Genomic DNA, 14,652 nt, shown 5'->3' with positions numbered 1-14,652 from the left:
TCAAAGGAGATAAGATTTGTAAAATGCTTTACCAAACCTTAAAGCTCTATATGGATGCTAGCTATTATATATATGTACATATATATATATATATATATAAAAACACATAAATCATACACACACCTATATCTACATATGTATAAATATATGCATATTTGGACTGTAGTAATGGCAAGGATGGTTTTCCTTATGCCAAGTAAAAATGGGAGTCCGTGTAATTTCGACTCATTAATGCTAGACCTCCTCACTTGAAATTTGCAAAATGAGTCAAGTTCTTTAGGCAGGACAGCCAAAAGAGCATTGGCTTTGGAGTCAGAGGAGTCTAAAGCCCAGCTTTGCCATTTAGTATTTGTTGGTTTTAAGCAAGTCCCTCAATTTCTCTGGGCCTCAGTTTCCTTATTTATACAATTAAGAGGTTGGGCTGGATGATCATCTAAACACCTGTAAACTCTAAATCTATGCTTCTTAGATCCCTCCTCACCTTCAGACCTTGTTTCCATTTTCTTTTCCCTCTACTTTGTGGGGGAATCTTGAATCTCTGATGATCTTTTTTTTTTTTTTTTTTTTTTTTTTTTTTTTTTTTTGCAATTCCATCCCTGAAGAAAGTAATGCGTTAACTCTGTGTCTATCTTCTCTGCACTTATTTACATGGAGTTTTACCTATTGGAATGTAAGTTTCTTGAGGGCAGGGACTGTTTTTGCTTCTTTGTAAACTTAATGTTTTACTCAGAGCACTTAATAAATACTAAATGCCCGTTGATTCATTGGACAGGACCCTCAGACTAAACCTGCCTGCCTTCTTGGCAGACCTGCAAAAATCCTACCCCACAGCTTCAAGGTTCATAGATATTAGCACCAGTATGGAGGTGTAGAGGCCAACCAATTTTCATTTTGCGGTAGAGGAACCTGAGGACCAGGAAAGTCGGGTGACTTGTTGTAGGTCAGGCAAGTGTTACATGCCTGAGGTAGCATTTTTACCCAGGTCCCTTCCTCCAGGGTCAATGCTCTTTCTTTCTTTTTTTTTTCCTTTTTTCTTTCCTTTTTCTTTTTTTTTTTTGGTAAGGCAATTGGGGTTAAGTGACTTGCCCAGGGTCACACAGCTAGTAAGTGTTAAGTGTCTGAGGTTGGATTTTAACTCAGGTCCTCCTGAATCCAGGGCTGGTGCTCTATCCACTGTGCCACCTAGCTGCCCCTAATGCTCTTTCCACTGGCCTGTAACCCGACTGCAGTTTCTAGGACTCAGGCTGACGTGAAAGACCAAATTTCCAGAGAGAGATTTAGTTTCAGAACTAAAGTCCAGCCCTGGACTTCCTCTGCATGACAGTCTTCATACTGTTTGGTTTTGAGTATGTAAGCCCCCAGGAGTTCCAATGTCTGCACTTAACTTCTTTGTATGAGAAGGGGAGCCTGCCTAATTCTCTCTGCCACTAATGCTGAGAATTTTAACAAACGCTATCCTTCAGCAGGGTCTTCATCTTGGCTAGCTGCCAGCTAATCCCAGCTAAGGTGTTAACTGATAAGGGTTTAATACCTCCCCAAGGTTTTTGCATTTTAATAGCCTACTGACAAGCCCAGTTGGTCCCCACTTCAATCCATTTTCCATCCCGAGTGCCGGATTAATCTTTCTAATGCAATTTGTCTGATCACATCCTCCCATGGCTTGAATCTCTTCAATTGTTCCCTATTGCCTACCAAATAGAGGCCAAACTTCTAACCCTTCTAGGCAGCAAGTCTGCCATCCTCTGCCTTCCCATCTCCACAGCCTCTCTGATACCATCCTATCTATCTATCTATCTATCTATCTATCTATCTATCTATCTATCTATCTATCTATCTATCTATCTGTCTGTCTGTCTGTCTATCCATCCATCATCTATTTAATCTATCCATTCATTTATTTATGTATTTATTCAGTTTTATACTGTAAATTGTAGATGAGTTGCCAATTGATGGCAAGTTTGTTTATTTATTCATGTTTTTTGTTTTTACATCACTATGACTTCCTCCCAGTATAACCCTTCCTTGTAATAAAGAACAGGTGACAAAACAAATGGACACATTAGATAGGTAGACAATGTTATATCTCATTCTGTTCCCATAGTCCACTGCCTCACTCTCAAGGGGCTTTGACACTGTCAGCAGGCAAGCACAACATCACAAGACTTATGTGAAAACCAGGTTTATTACAAGAGAAATGAACGTGCATGTGGAACACAAAGAGTTCACAGTCCTTACAGGAGTTTGCATATTTATGATAGTACAACAAAAGGAAGAGGAGAAAACAGAGAGGGGCATGGCATGGGAGGAAAAGGGACAGTAAAGGCACTGGCAAAAGCCAAATTCTTATCCCTTGGGCACTGCTAGACTGTGAAGATAGAAGGGTCTGCTTATCTGTAAAGGACCCCAACTGCACAAGCATTTTTTTCCAGCCTGGAAAAGACTGGCTGGTACCTGTCTTGCCTCCCGAGGACACAAAGCTAATTCAGCTTGTTGCAAACAACAAAGTATGTCAGCCATTAGGGGTTTCATCCTTGATGCATGCTCAGGGTCCAGTGTTCCTGAAAAATATGGCAACTCAAAAAGACAAGTTCAGGGGATACCTTAACAGGCCATAACAACACCATTTGTATAGAGTCTAGATTGGCCAATGTGTTCAACTGAATCCTGATGTCTCTTAGTGATGCTTTCCTTTACAGTTATCATTACCACTGGGTATATTGTCTCCTTGGTTCTTCCCACTTCTCTCTGAATCAGTTCAAACAAGTCTTACTAAAGCTTCCTGTTAGGTTTCCTTTCTTCAGGTCTAGCCCTCTATGCACTAGTGCCCCCTTTGTTTGTATAGGATGCCTCCAACACAGATACAAGGTAACCTTAGATGAGAAGGAATTAGCAGTTAAGGAAACCAGGAAAAACTTCCTGAAGATGGTGGGATTTCAGCTGAGTCTTGAAAGAAACCAGGGACTCCAAAGGATGGAGATGAGGAGGGGAAATATTCCAGATATGGGGGACAGACAGGGCAAAGGCACAGTGATCGGAAATGAGATAGTGTGTGTGTGTGAGGACCAGCAAGTAGATCAGTATGGCTAGGCTATAGAGTGTGTAGAGGGGAGTGATATATAAGGAGAACCAAGAGGCAGATTGTGAGGAAGTTTAAATGCCAAACAGAGGAGTTTGTTTGATACTAACAGTAATAAAGAGGAATCGCTGGATTTATTGAGTTGGGAAGTGACAAGGTGAAATCTGAACTTTGAAGAAATCCTTTTGGTGCTTGTGCAGATGGATTAGAGTAGGGACACATGTGAAGCAGGGAGAACAATTAGGAGGGTATTATAATAGTCCAGGTGAGTGGAGAGAAGGGGATGTCTGGCTGAGATGTGGAGATAAAAAACACAAGATCTGACAACTGACTGGGTGAGGTGAGGGAGATTGAGTTATTAAGGATGAAACTAAGTTGTGAGTGATTGGTCATGGGAAGTTTGGCCATAGACTTGTAGCATCCTAGTTTTAGAGCTGAAGGAGTTCATTTAGTTCAGTTCCTTCATTTTGCAGGTGAGAAAAAGAGAGGTAAAGTAACTTTCCCAGGGTCACACAGCTAAGAAGTGACTGAACTGGATTTGAACCCAGGTCCTCTGACTCCAATCCATTGCCCTTCACCCTTGATTTTGGAAGCATGATTGCCATGCTTCCTCTTGATATAAAAGAGAAGTTTGAAATGGTTGTGTAGAGGAAAAGATAATGAGTTTTGTTGAGTTTGAGATGCCTCAGTATATTCAGCCTGAAAGATTCAATAGGTAGTTGGCTATGGGGGACCAGACCTCAGGTGAAAGACTAGAGCTGGATATATATAAATCTGGGAAGCAACTATATAGCGATGTCTAGTAAACTCCTAGGTGACGATAAGCTCACCATCTATGACATTCCAGCTGTTCCCCAAATAATGTTTACCCACATTCTCTTCCATTTGTTGCTACCACAAGTGGGACCTTCATTTCTGCCTTAGCTTTCCTGGATATATGCTCGTCTGAAGGATGGATGAATGACAGGTAACAGCTTAGTGACTTACTTCCCATAATTTCAAATTGTTTTCCACATCATTTGGGACCCATTCATAGCACTGTATGTCAATGTGCATGTCTTCCCACAGGCCTATTAACAGTGACTGCTTCCTTTATTATCTTTGTCAATTTGGAAGCCCAGCACGCCTTTTCTTTTATGTCATTTTTTATTGATTTGTTTTTTACATCCTCTTCATTTCCAAATATATTCCTCCTTACTCCCTACTGAGCTATCTAACCTTATAATAGAGATTGAAAAAAAGGACGGGAAAGTTTAGCAAAGACCCATAGTCCTTCACTATTGAAAAGGGAGGAAGAAACAACTCGACATTTTCAACTTTATCCCACATGACTTCCTGTCATATCCTCTCTGCTGAGGTGTAATTACCCACCATCCCTACTACCATCAATCTGGAAGTGATTTCTCTTCCATTTGATCTCCCGCCTTTTATTTTCTGTTCTTTCCTAATTTGTGTTATATTTATTTTTGTATGTATCTTATATTCCTCTCACCCTTCACATACTTAGAGATTCATATATTCATATTAAGAGAGGGAAGGTTTCTTCATGATCAAAAACAATGGGTTCTTAATCTGAGGTGCATGGAGAAATTTCAGGGGGTCTGTGAATTTTAATGGGGAAAATCATCTTTATTTTCCTTATAATTAGTTTCCTTCATAATCCTATGTAGTTTGTTTTGTGCCTTTAAAAACATCGTTCTGAGAAGGGATCCATAGGCGTCACCAGACTGTGAAAGGGGTCCATCTCACACATTTTAAGAACCACCCCCTGGACTAGTTCAACCCCCTTGATGATAAGCATTTTGAGGGCACGAATAGTGTCATATATCTTACTTTCTTCTCTTCGGCTTAGAAAAGTGCATTGCTCATAGCAGATAATTAATAAATTCCTGTTGAATGAAGAACTGATCTTTGTCAGTTGGATATAGTCAATTAACCGTCTCTCCACATATTCTTTCTGAGCCCAAGTTCTACAACGCCCCCAGAACGAAAACAAATGAGATCAGCATTCTCTATCACTTGCTTGGCATCCATTATTACCCATGCTGGGCAAGCTGATGAGTGCCTGATAGGATTCGGATTCCCAGGGAGTCTGTCCCAGGCTGGAGGCTTTTTGAGCTGCTGTTCTAGACTGATATATCTGCCCCATCTCCACACACCCCGCTCCTTGTAATGTGTGTGTGGGGACAGTCAGCAGAGAGACAGAGACAGAGATAGAGAAAGAGACACACAGAGAGAAACAGAGACAGAGAGACAGAATGACCCTCCTTTCCCTTCTCTTTACTCTCCTCCCTGTATCCTTCCCCTTCCCTCAATACAGAAATTACACTTTTATTTTTTTCCATTTTGGAATATTGCACTCGTAGAAAGTCACTAGTCCAAAGGTCATATTGGCACAAGCAAATACCTGCCAATGGAGAAATGCCCGAAAGCCCTGTACCCAATTTTTACTGCTCTGTATGCATATTCCAGGGTCATCTATCCATGGCTTTTCCTTTGACAGACCCCAGAGTTCCTGACCTGTGTAGGGTCAAGTTATTGGAGAATCATAGAAGCTCATCTGGCTACCTGAGTTAGCAGGCCTTTCAGAGGTCAGCTAGTCCAACCCACATCAGAGCAGGAATCCCCTTGCAGTATGACATAATGGAAAGAGCAAAGCATTTGGTTTGACTGTTTTCACAGAATCATAGACTTAGAGCTGGAAGAGACTTTTGAGGTCCTCTGGTCTACCCCCCCCCCCGCCCTTTGTAGATGAGGAAGTCACACAAGTAGGTAAGTGTCAGAGCTGGGATTTCAACTTACATCTTCTAATTCTAAATCCCATGTTCTTTCCACTACATCATAATGATCCTGTTTCTTATTACATGGTCAAGGTAACAGGTCAAATCATTAGACCTCCCTGGGCCTTAGTTTCCTTCTCTGTTGAAATGAAGGGGTTAGATTAGATGCTCTCCAGAGACCCTTCTAGGTCTAACATTCTATAATTCTATACATGGTCATTTGACTTCTGGCCAAGAGAGCTTGGAAGACTTTCAGAGAAGAGCATCTTACTACTTCATGTGGCAGTTCATTACCTCTTGGAATAGTTCTAATTGTTACTCAATTCATTTGACAAATGTTATTAGGTACCTCCTAGGTCCAAAATGCTATGATAATAACTGCAGATGCCATAATAATGTTGATTTTAAAGTGATTATCAGTGCCTGGCACATAGTGAGCAATATATAAATGTTTACTACTACTACTACCAGGGGCAGCTAGGTGGCACAGTGGCCGTGGAGTCAGGAGGACCTGAGTTCAAATTCAGCCTGACAATTGACACTTACTAGCTGTGTGACTCTAGGCAAGTCACTTAACCCCAATTGTCTCACCAAAAAAACAAAAAACAAAACTACTACTACTACTACTACACTACTAATAGTAGGAGTAGTTGTATAGTAGTATAGTAGTATTACTACTACTACTACTTCTACTATTATACTACTATACTATACTAATACTATTATACTACTATACTACAATACTATTAGTAGTAGTATAGTAGTGGAGTAGTAGTAGTAGTAGTAGTAATGGTGGTGGTGGTAGTGGTGGCAGTGGTGTAGAGTGCTATGCTGGAGGCCTGTTACAATTCCTAATTTCCTTCAAGTCTTTGCTTACATGCTATCTCCACTTAGAATGTAAGCTCCTTGAGGGGAAGAGTCTATCTTTGCTTTTGTATTTGTGTTCCTAGCACTTAGGAAGCATCTGGCATATAGTAAGCACTTAATAAATTAGTTTTCATTCATTCATTCATTCATTGAAACAACAGTATAGGACTTCAAGATGATTGCATTTGTTTTAGGAAGTTTTTTCTTATGCTCAGTCTAATTCTACCTTCCTTTATCTTTACCTTTGATGCTGAGTAAATCTAATCTTTCTTCCATGTGACAGCCCTTCAAATATCTATCACATTCTCCTTAAGTATTTTCTTCTTCAGACTAAATGTATCTACTTTAGCTAATGTGATCTTAATACTAATAATTGCCAGTATTTCGATAGCACTTTGAAATTTGCAAACACTTTATTAGCATCTCATTTGATCATCACAACAATCCTGGAAGAAAGGTGCTATTATTATCGCCATTTTATATACAGGGAAACTGAGACAGAGGCTAAATGACTAGCTCAGGGTCACATAGCAAGTGAGTTTCTGTGTCAGGATTTGAATTCTGTTCTCCTTGACTCAGACCCATCACTCTATTCATTACACCATGCAGTTGCCTTTATAGAAGTATACAGTTCTCACTTAACATAAGTGGACCATTCTACAGACCTCTCCCTCCCTTGGCTGGGCTCTGCATGGTTCGACCCCTTCCAAGATGGCCCCTGCTTCTGGAGCAGCTTCAGTGCCTGGAGTAGAGCAGTCCTGCTGAGCTGCACCCCCTCTGCTTCACTTGCTTCCCCCTGCTACCACCCCCAGTTGAATTTGCATAATGTGAATTTATGTAAAGCAAGAATTGTCTGTAGTGTTCAGGGTAATAAACATCATGATTTTGCAGAATTTTCCCCTGATTAGACACATTTCAAGTCTTGTGTTCAGTTCTAAGTGCTATATTTTATGAAGGAGATGGAGCATACCCAAAGGGGGACAACCAGGACAGTGATGGGAATTAAAAATGCTGCCATATAAGGACTGGTAAAAGGAATGGGGAATGGTTAGCCTACAGAAGAGAAGACGAAGGGGGGATAAGACAACAACAAAATATTGGGGGGGGGGGGCGTCATTTGAACAAAGATTTGGCTTATACTTTTTGGCCTTGATTAATTGGTCCAACATGTTTTAGTCCCATCTCCCTGCCCTACCAGCCCGCGATGCATTTCCCCAGCAATCGGGGAATATTCCCCAGCAATATAACCATCTAGGTGACCTTAAAGCCAATCATTTGATTTGATGTCATCTGTAAAAAGAAGGTTCTGAATGACCCCCTATCCTTCCAGATGACCAATTGCCCACTTCCTGATAGAAAGGAGATGGACTCAGGGTTAAGAATGAGACAAACATACATTTTTTGGACACGGCTACTGCAGGAATTTGTTTTGATGGACTATGCATTTTTGTTACAAGGGTTTTCTTTTTCTTTTTCTTTTTTTCAACTTTTTCCTCCAATGGGAAAGCAGGTGGGGGAGGAAGAAAACATTTTTGCTAATTGAAAAAAAATTAAATTTACAAATAAAATAAAGGTGTTGGACGAGACTATAATAGGATCATAGATGGAGAGTTGGCAGAGACCTCAAGGGCCATGTATTTCAAGTTGCTCATTTTACAGATGTGAAAGCACGGTAACAGTTCACATCTGAATAGTGTTTTGAGACTTATAAGGATGACAGCTGAGGTCTCTTTCAATGCTAAAATCCTACGTCCCATTCACAATCAGGCTCATCATATTAAACTGGGGAAAAATGGGACCTAAGGAGGGGCTTGACCTGACATCCTTTGGCCTTGTTGTGGTAATTTATTTCCTTGAAGGGCAAGGATATTCTGTATTTCTTGCATATCCAAACCATAATGTTCAGTAGATTTCTCCACACTTGATTGTCATTGTTGGCTGACCTAATATTTGGTCATCTTTATTTGACTGCTGTACAGGTTATAGCTGAGAGAATTGTTTTTCCCTGGCTTCCTTTGGTACATTTGGGCATTTGTGATAACCCGGCACCCTTGGGATGGAGGGCAGAAACATTCCTAGAGCTCTCTCCAACTTTGAAGACCTCAAGGTGTCACAGTCATCAGAGCACTGGGCTGGGATGAACATCAGGATTCTGGATGGGGCGGCTGTGACCACACGCTTCCCCCAAGAAAACAGGGTGATAATCCAGTTGGGGATTATAGCACAAATGGGCCCCTTACTATAAGGCCACACCAATATTGGCCCCATTTACCTTTCTATCTAAGCCTCTTTTTCCTCATCTGTAAAAGGAGGGGGTTGGACCAGGCAGCTGCTGTGGTGTCTTCAAGCTAAAGATTTGTGATTCTACATACTGCACAGAGGCACATACCCACACAGATGCTAAATTCCAAAACCTTTCATTAGAAGGGGGCACATCTGATGAAAGCCCTGTGAAATACTTCCATGTTTTAGGGGCTGAACCTTTGAGTTCATTATCTGTCTTCCCTCCTCTTCTGGGTCTAGTGGAGGAATGCAACACCCAGCTCCCCCCCCCCCCCACACACACACACATTCTCACCACAGGGCCATCTTGTTGAAAAACAGATTATAGCAGCAATCTCCAGGGTTCCTGCTTCTCCTTGAGGTCCAATTACTTATCTCTCATTCCTGAGGCAGCAGCCCTGAAATATGAAAAGCATCCATTCTCCCCCATCTGCTTTAAACCAACAAGCGCCAAGGTGGTGAAAATTAGGAGCACTGAAACACCCACCTTTCTAAAAATAATGACCACAAAGATCAATTAGCATGACTATGCTCCGATTCCACAAACCGCATCTAAACCCTGGTCAGGAGACCTGTAAAACATTGGTCATAATGAGACCAGGGAGAAGGATATGATGGTTCATTGTGACAAATGTGCCCAGAAACTTCCCGTGACTCATTACCACCAGCCAGCAGGTTCAATTTCCAACTCCTCAGCCTGATATTTAAAGCCATCTGCAGTCAATCAGCAAGACTTTTTAAATTTTTATTAAGCAATACCAAATAAAACTGGCATCCATATACGTAATAGGATAGAAAAGATGATTACATATGAAAAAGCAAATCTCTATTGTCTACAGCTTGCTTTTCTTTTTGAGTACATATTAAGTTCAACCTGTAGCTTCCAAAGCTGTTCTACTTGAACAAGCACAACACTGTGGTAGGCACTAGGGAGAGAAAAAGACAGAAATCAAATAGTTCCTGCCCTCAATCACAAAGCTTCAGAGCTAGAAGGAACTTCTAGTCTCATTAATATCTAAATAGGAATATTTTCTTTAACACCCACCAAGTCATCTAACTTCAAGATTTCTAGGAATGGGAAACTCGTTCATCCATCTAACGGTCCATTTCAACTCTTGACAACAACTTCTTAATGAGTTTTGTAGTCTCACTGTAAGTTCCACCCATGAGGTCCAGTTCTACCTACTTAGGCCAAGCAGAATAAAGCTAAACCCTCTTTGATATGACAGCATGTCAGTCAGGGGAAGACAGTGATCCCATCCTCCCTAAGACTTCTTTCTAGGGATACAGTACTTTGCTCAAGTAAGTCAGCATTGTATTTTTAAAGAAGAAAGGCCACCATTTCCCTTTCTCCCACAGTACCTAGTAGAGTGTTCTCCTCATTTTGTTGTGGTTTAGATTATAATGGTGATTTCATTGGTGTAGGGAGCTACTATTGTCTTTACCAATGGAAGCTGGTACTACCTCTGCAATTTCATCTTAGAGAATTACCTGGGCCACTGGGAAGCTAAATAACTAGCCCAGGATTGCCCAGCCAAAATGTGTCCGAGGCAAGACTCCAACTCTTCCTGCCTGAGAGGACAGACCGGCCCTCTCTCCATCACACTCCACCACACACAGTAAATGGAGTCCAGACTGACTAACCTGAAAGAGTTATTCTTATGAGAAAATAATTATTAATAATGGATTTCTAGAAAAGATCCAGACACTAGTTGCTCTCTCCCCTCTCACCCCAGAAAGTTTAGTTCAGTTCCTACAAGGAGCCCAGGTGAACAAAAGGAATGCAGATTGATTCTTTTGTTTAGCTAGGGGAAGAAGCACACCTAGATGTTGGAATTTGCCCTCTCTAGACCACCCTCAAGTCCTGTCAATCAATGAACTAGATAGTTTTTTGGCAGGGCAATGAGGGTTAAGTGACTTGCCCAGGGTCACACAGCTAGTAATTGTCAAGTGTCTGAGGTCAGACTTGAACTCAGATCCTCCTGAATCCAGGGCTGGTGCTTTATCTACTGAGCCACCTAGCTTCCCTCCATGTCAATCAGTGGAACCGAATGATGCTATTACCAATTATCTTAGATCAATGTATGGTGACCCACCTCTACCAAAGGAGGATAAAAATCCTTGACCATGAGAGGCTTGTTTTCTGCTCTCTGTCTTGGCTCAGAATGCTGTCTCTTAGGGGTATGTAATTTAGGCCTGTAGGTCTAAGGCTAGTGGAGAAGCTAGGGAGAAACTCAGTATATAAAATTAATTAGTAATAAATACTTACTGCCGGGGCAGCTAGGTGGCACAGTGGATAAAGCACTGGCCCTGGATTCAGGAGGACCTGAGTTCAAATCCAGCCTCAGACACTTGACACTTACTAGCTGTGTGAACCTGGGCAAGTCACTTAACAGTCATTGCCCCTCAAAAAAAAAATACTTACTGCCCAAACAGTTGCAATGCCCATTAATAAATAAGGAGCAATAATTTTAGAAAACACAACTTAGCATAAATAATTTAAGAAACAGTCTGCTGGCACTCAAGTTTTCTTAGGATCAAAGTATGGAACAGTCAAGCAAAATCAGTCCTATTTTCCCTCCAGTTAAAAGAGGGATTTGGAAAAAGAAAAATAGTTGTTTTTTCTAGATTTGGAAGTGGAAGGACCCTTAGATGTTCTCCAGTGCAGGGGTCCTTAAACTGGAGCTCAGTATCCCAGGAGGCCATGTGCCCAATGCCTCTCAGTTTTCTTCTATTTTCAGGAGATCAATCCTCTCAAAAAGAAATATAGGTCTGGGAGTCAATGGAAATAAAGGCAGAACTAAGAGGAGGGTCATTGCCTTTCCCAGTTAAAGGAGAGTGTGGTCCCTCAGGAGTGACATGGTTCTCCTGGCTAGATTATTAGCAAGACCTGCCAAAAACTAGCTCTTCAAAAGTGAAAAAGCAAAAGGTCCAGGGATTGACTTCTTTCTTCTTACAACCCTTAAGCTACTTATCTTAATCAAAGAGGCAGAAAGGTATGGTTTGTTTGGGAAACAAGCAAGATAACAGAGGTCTAGGGGAAGGGTACTAGTAAGGGGAAAGGATATGATAGATGCCCAAGAAACATAGAGTCCCTCTTGTTTTTTTCTGAGCATTCAGAGATCCTAACCGTGGACGTGGGTAAAACTTGGGGCTGCTGACTTGGAAAAGAACGGCAAATTTTCTGTTAGAAAAAACAAAGGTTTTCTGGAAGAATAAATAGGTCTGGCTTTATGTAAGTAGGTCGTGGTGGGTTTAACGAGAAAAAAGAACCAGGCTATGAGTCAGATGTCCTGAGTTCTCATTCTGCTCTGCTGTGAACTCCTCGTATACCTCAGGCTGGTCACTGAATATCTTTGGGATCCACTTGTCCCATCGAGAAAATGAAGAAGGTTAGGATGGGTGATCTCAAATCTGGTTTCTGTCTGGGTATTCAAGATTATAACTTAAATGATTCTATGATTGACTGTGTGACCTGCAGATCTTCTCTCTGGGTCTCAGCTCCTTCATCTGTGAAATGGGGTGACTAGGTAAGTGAGCTACAAGGCTCATTTCAGATTCTTTGAGGACATTTCAGGAAGCCTGGCTAGCTAGGGTCCTTGAGAACTACGCCATTAACATCTCCCACTACCTTTTTTTTTTTTTTTGCAGGGCAATGGGGGTTAAGTGACTTGCCCAGGGTCACACAGCTAGTAAGTGTCAAGTGTCTGAGGCCGGATTTGAACTCAGGTACTCCTGAATCCAGGGCCGGTGCTTTATCAACTGCTCCACCTAGCCACCCATCTCTCCCACTACCTTAATGATGTTTACAATTCTGCCTCTCTTTCCTTTTAGCTTAGGGCTTTCTCTCTCTTTTTCAAGTACAATTGCTATCGGGAAAATGTTTTAGGATAAGCTTCAGTTTCTATCCTACAGGTCTTTCTCTGTCTCTAAAATTCTGTGCCTTCCCCAGAGTGGGTTTTGAGAAAATGGATTTGCTAAGTATTTAAAACATACCATCAGAGCAGCAGAAAAAGGATATTGAAAGGAGAGGGGAGAACGTGAAGATAACGCCCATCTTCACCATTTTGTAATAGAGCTATCCTAGACAAAAACAAGATGACTGCAGTGGTAGAGGTATAGAGGTGAGTTTAATAGCCTCTGATGCTTAAGAGTCTGTGTAGTGGTGGGCAAGTCACTGCCCCCCTCCCCAGCCATGCTTTCCTGGACTGTAAGAAGAAGGGATGGGACTAAAGGACCTCCGAGGTCCTTCCAGCTCTGCTTCTATGACCCTATGACCTCTGGGCAGTGGTAATCATTTCTAAGTTATCAATAATCAACCAGCAGGGCAGCTAGGTGGCGCAGTGGATAGAGCGCCGGCCCTGGAGTCAGGAGGACCTGAGTTCAAATCCAGCCTCAGACACTTAACACTTACTAGCTGTGTGACCCTGGGCAAGTCACTTAACCCCAATTGCCTCACACACACAAAATAATAATAATAATAATAATAATAAACCAGCAAGCATCCTTGTCCATGGCACACTAGAGACACTGGACTGATTCAGAGACATATGCCTCCTGAGATTCATTCATTCATGTGGCAGAAGCAACATGGTACGATAGGCGGAGGGCTCATTTGGAGTCCTAGGACCTGGGTGTGAATCCTGACTCTGTTGTTCATTGCTGGTGTGACCTTGAGGAATCCTCCCTCTCTGTGATCTATCTTACTTTGCCCCTTTTGCGAAAAAGAGGCTCTTCAAGGACCTTCCACCTCTAACACCTATGGTCCTGACATGAATTTTGTGTTCAACATTTCTGATCTTGACAGCACAAGGCTATGAAGGAGAATGGAGGGAAAGGAAGGGTAAGACATGGATTTACAATATTCTCATCTGCTAGCTGCCAGACCTAATACTTGTGGTCTGGACGCTCATGACTATTTGCCAGCCCTGCCCCTTAAGGGGGCAAGACTCTTTACCTATAAAAGCTCAAGTTTTGTCTCAAGGTTACCCATTTTCCCGGTAGCCCCCAAGGTGTTGGATCTATCTCTTTAAGCTCCTAGACTTCAGAATGCTAATTTCTGCAGCACAGAATATTTAATTAGAACATGTTGATGTTGCATTTTCAGTTTTTAAAAGTACCTTCACCATAAAGCTACAGAACTCAAATATCTCTCCATTTTATAGATGAGAAAACTGAGGTGTAGACTTTTCAACTAACTTGTCCAGTGTAACTACATAGCTGGCAAATGGTGAAGTCAGAATTCAAACTCCAGATCTCTGGACTCTAAGTCCTGTGCTCTTTCTACAATATCTTGCTGCTTCTATAAAAACACCTTCTATTTTGCCAAGTGCTTTACAGACATTCTTTCATTTGAACCTCACAAAAGCATCAAATGTTATAGGCATTATTCTCTGCTTACAGATGAGGCTGACAATGCTTAAATAACATGTAATCCACAGAGAGATCACAGGATCATAGATTTAATATGGGAAGGAATCTTTGGAATACTCAGCGTCCAATTTCCTCTTTTTATAAACGTACAAAGTGAGGCTAAGAGGTTAAGTGACTTGCCAGAGATACAAAGCTTTTGAGGCAGAATTTGAATCCAGGTCTTTCTGTCTCCAAGTCCAGCACTCTATTCACTATACCACAGAGTCTCTCTCA

At 41.6% G+C, this 14,652-nt stretch overlaps 1 protein-coding gene across 1 annotated transcript in view; it reads left to right on the top strand.

Annotated features, from left to right (window-relative positions):
* The window catches only part of CALY (calcyon neuron specific vesicular protein), a 120,393-nt gene that overhangs the window by 65,303 nt on the left and 40,438 nt on the right, over positions 1 to 14,652 (top strand). The window lies entirely within an intron of this gene.

Source organism: Dromiciops gliroides, chromosome 2, assembly GCF_019393635.1.
Source record: "Dromiciops gliroides isolate mDroGli1 chromosome 2, mDroGli1.pri, whole genome shotgun sequence".
NCBI lineage: Eukaryota > Metazoa > Chordata > Mammalia > Microbiotheria > Microbiotheriidae > Dromiciops > Dromiciops gliroides.
Note: the sequence above shows the minus strand (reverse complement) of the source record. Positions and strands in the feature narration are given on the sequence as shown.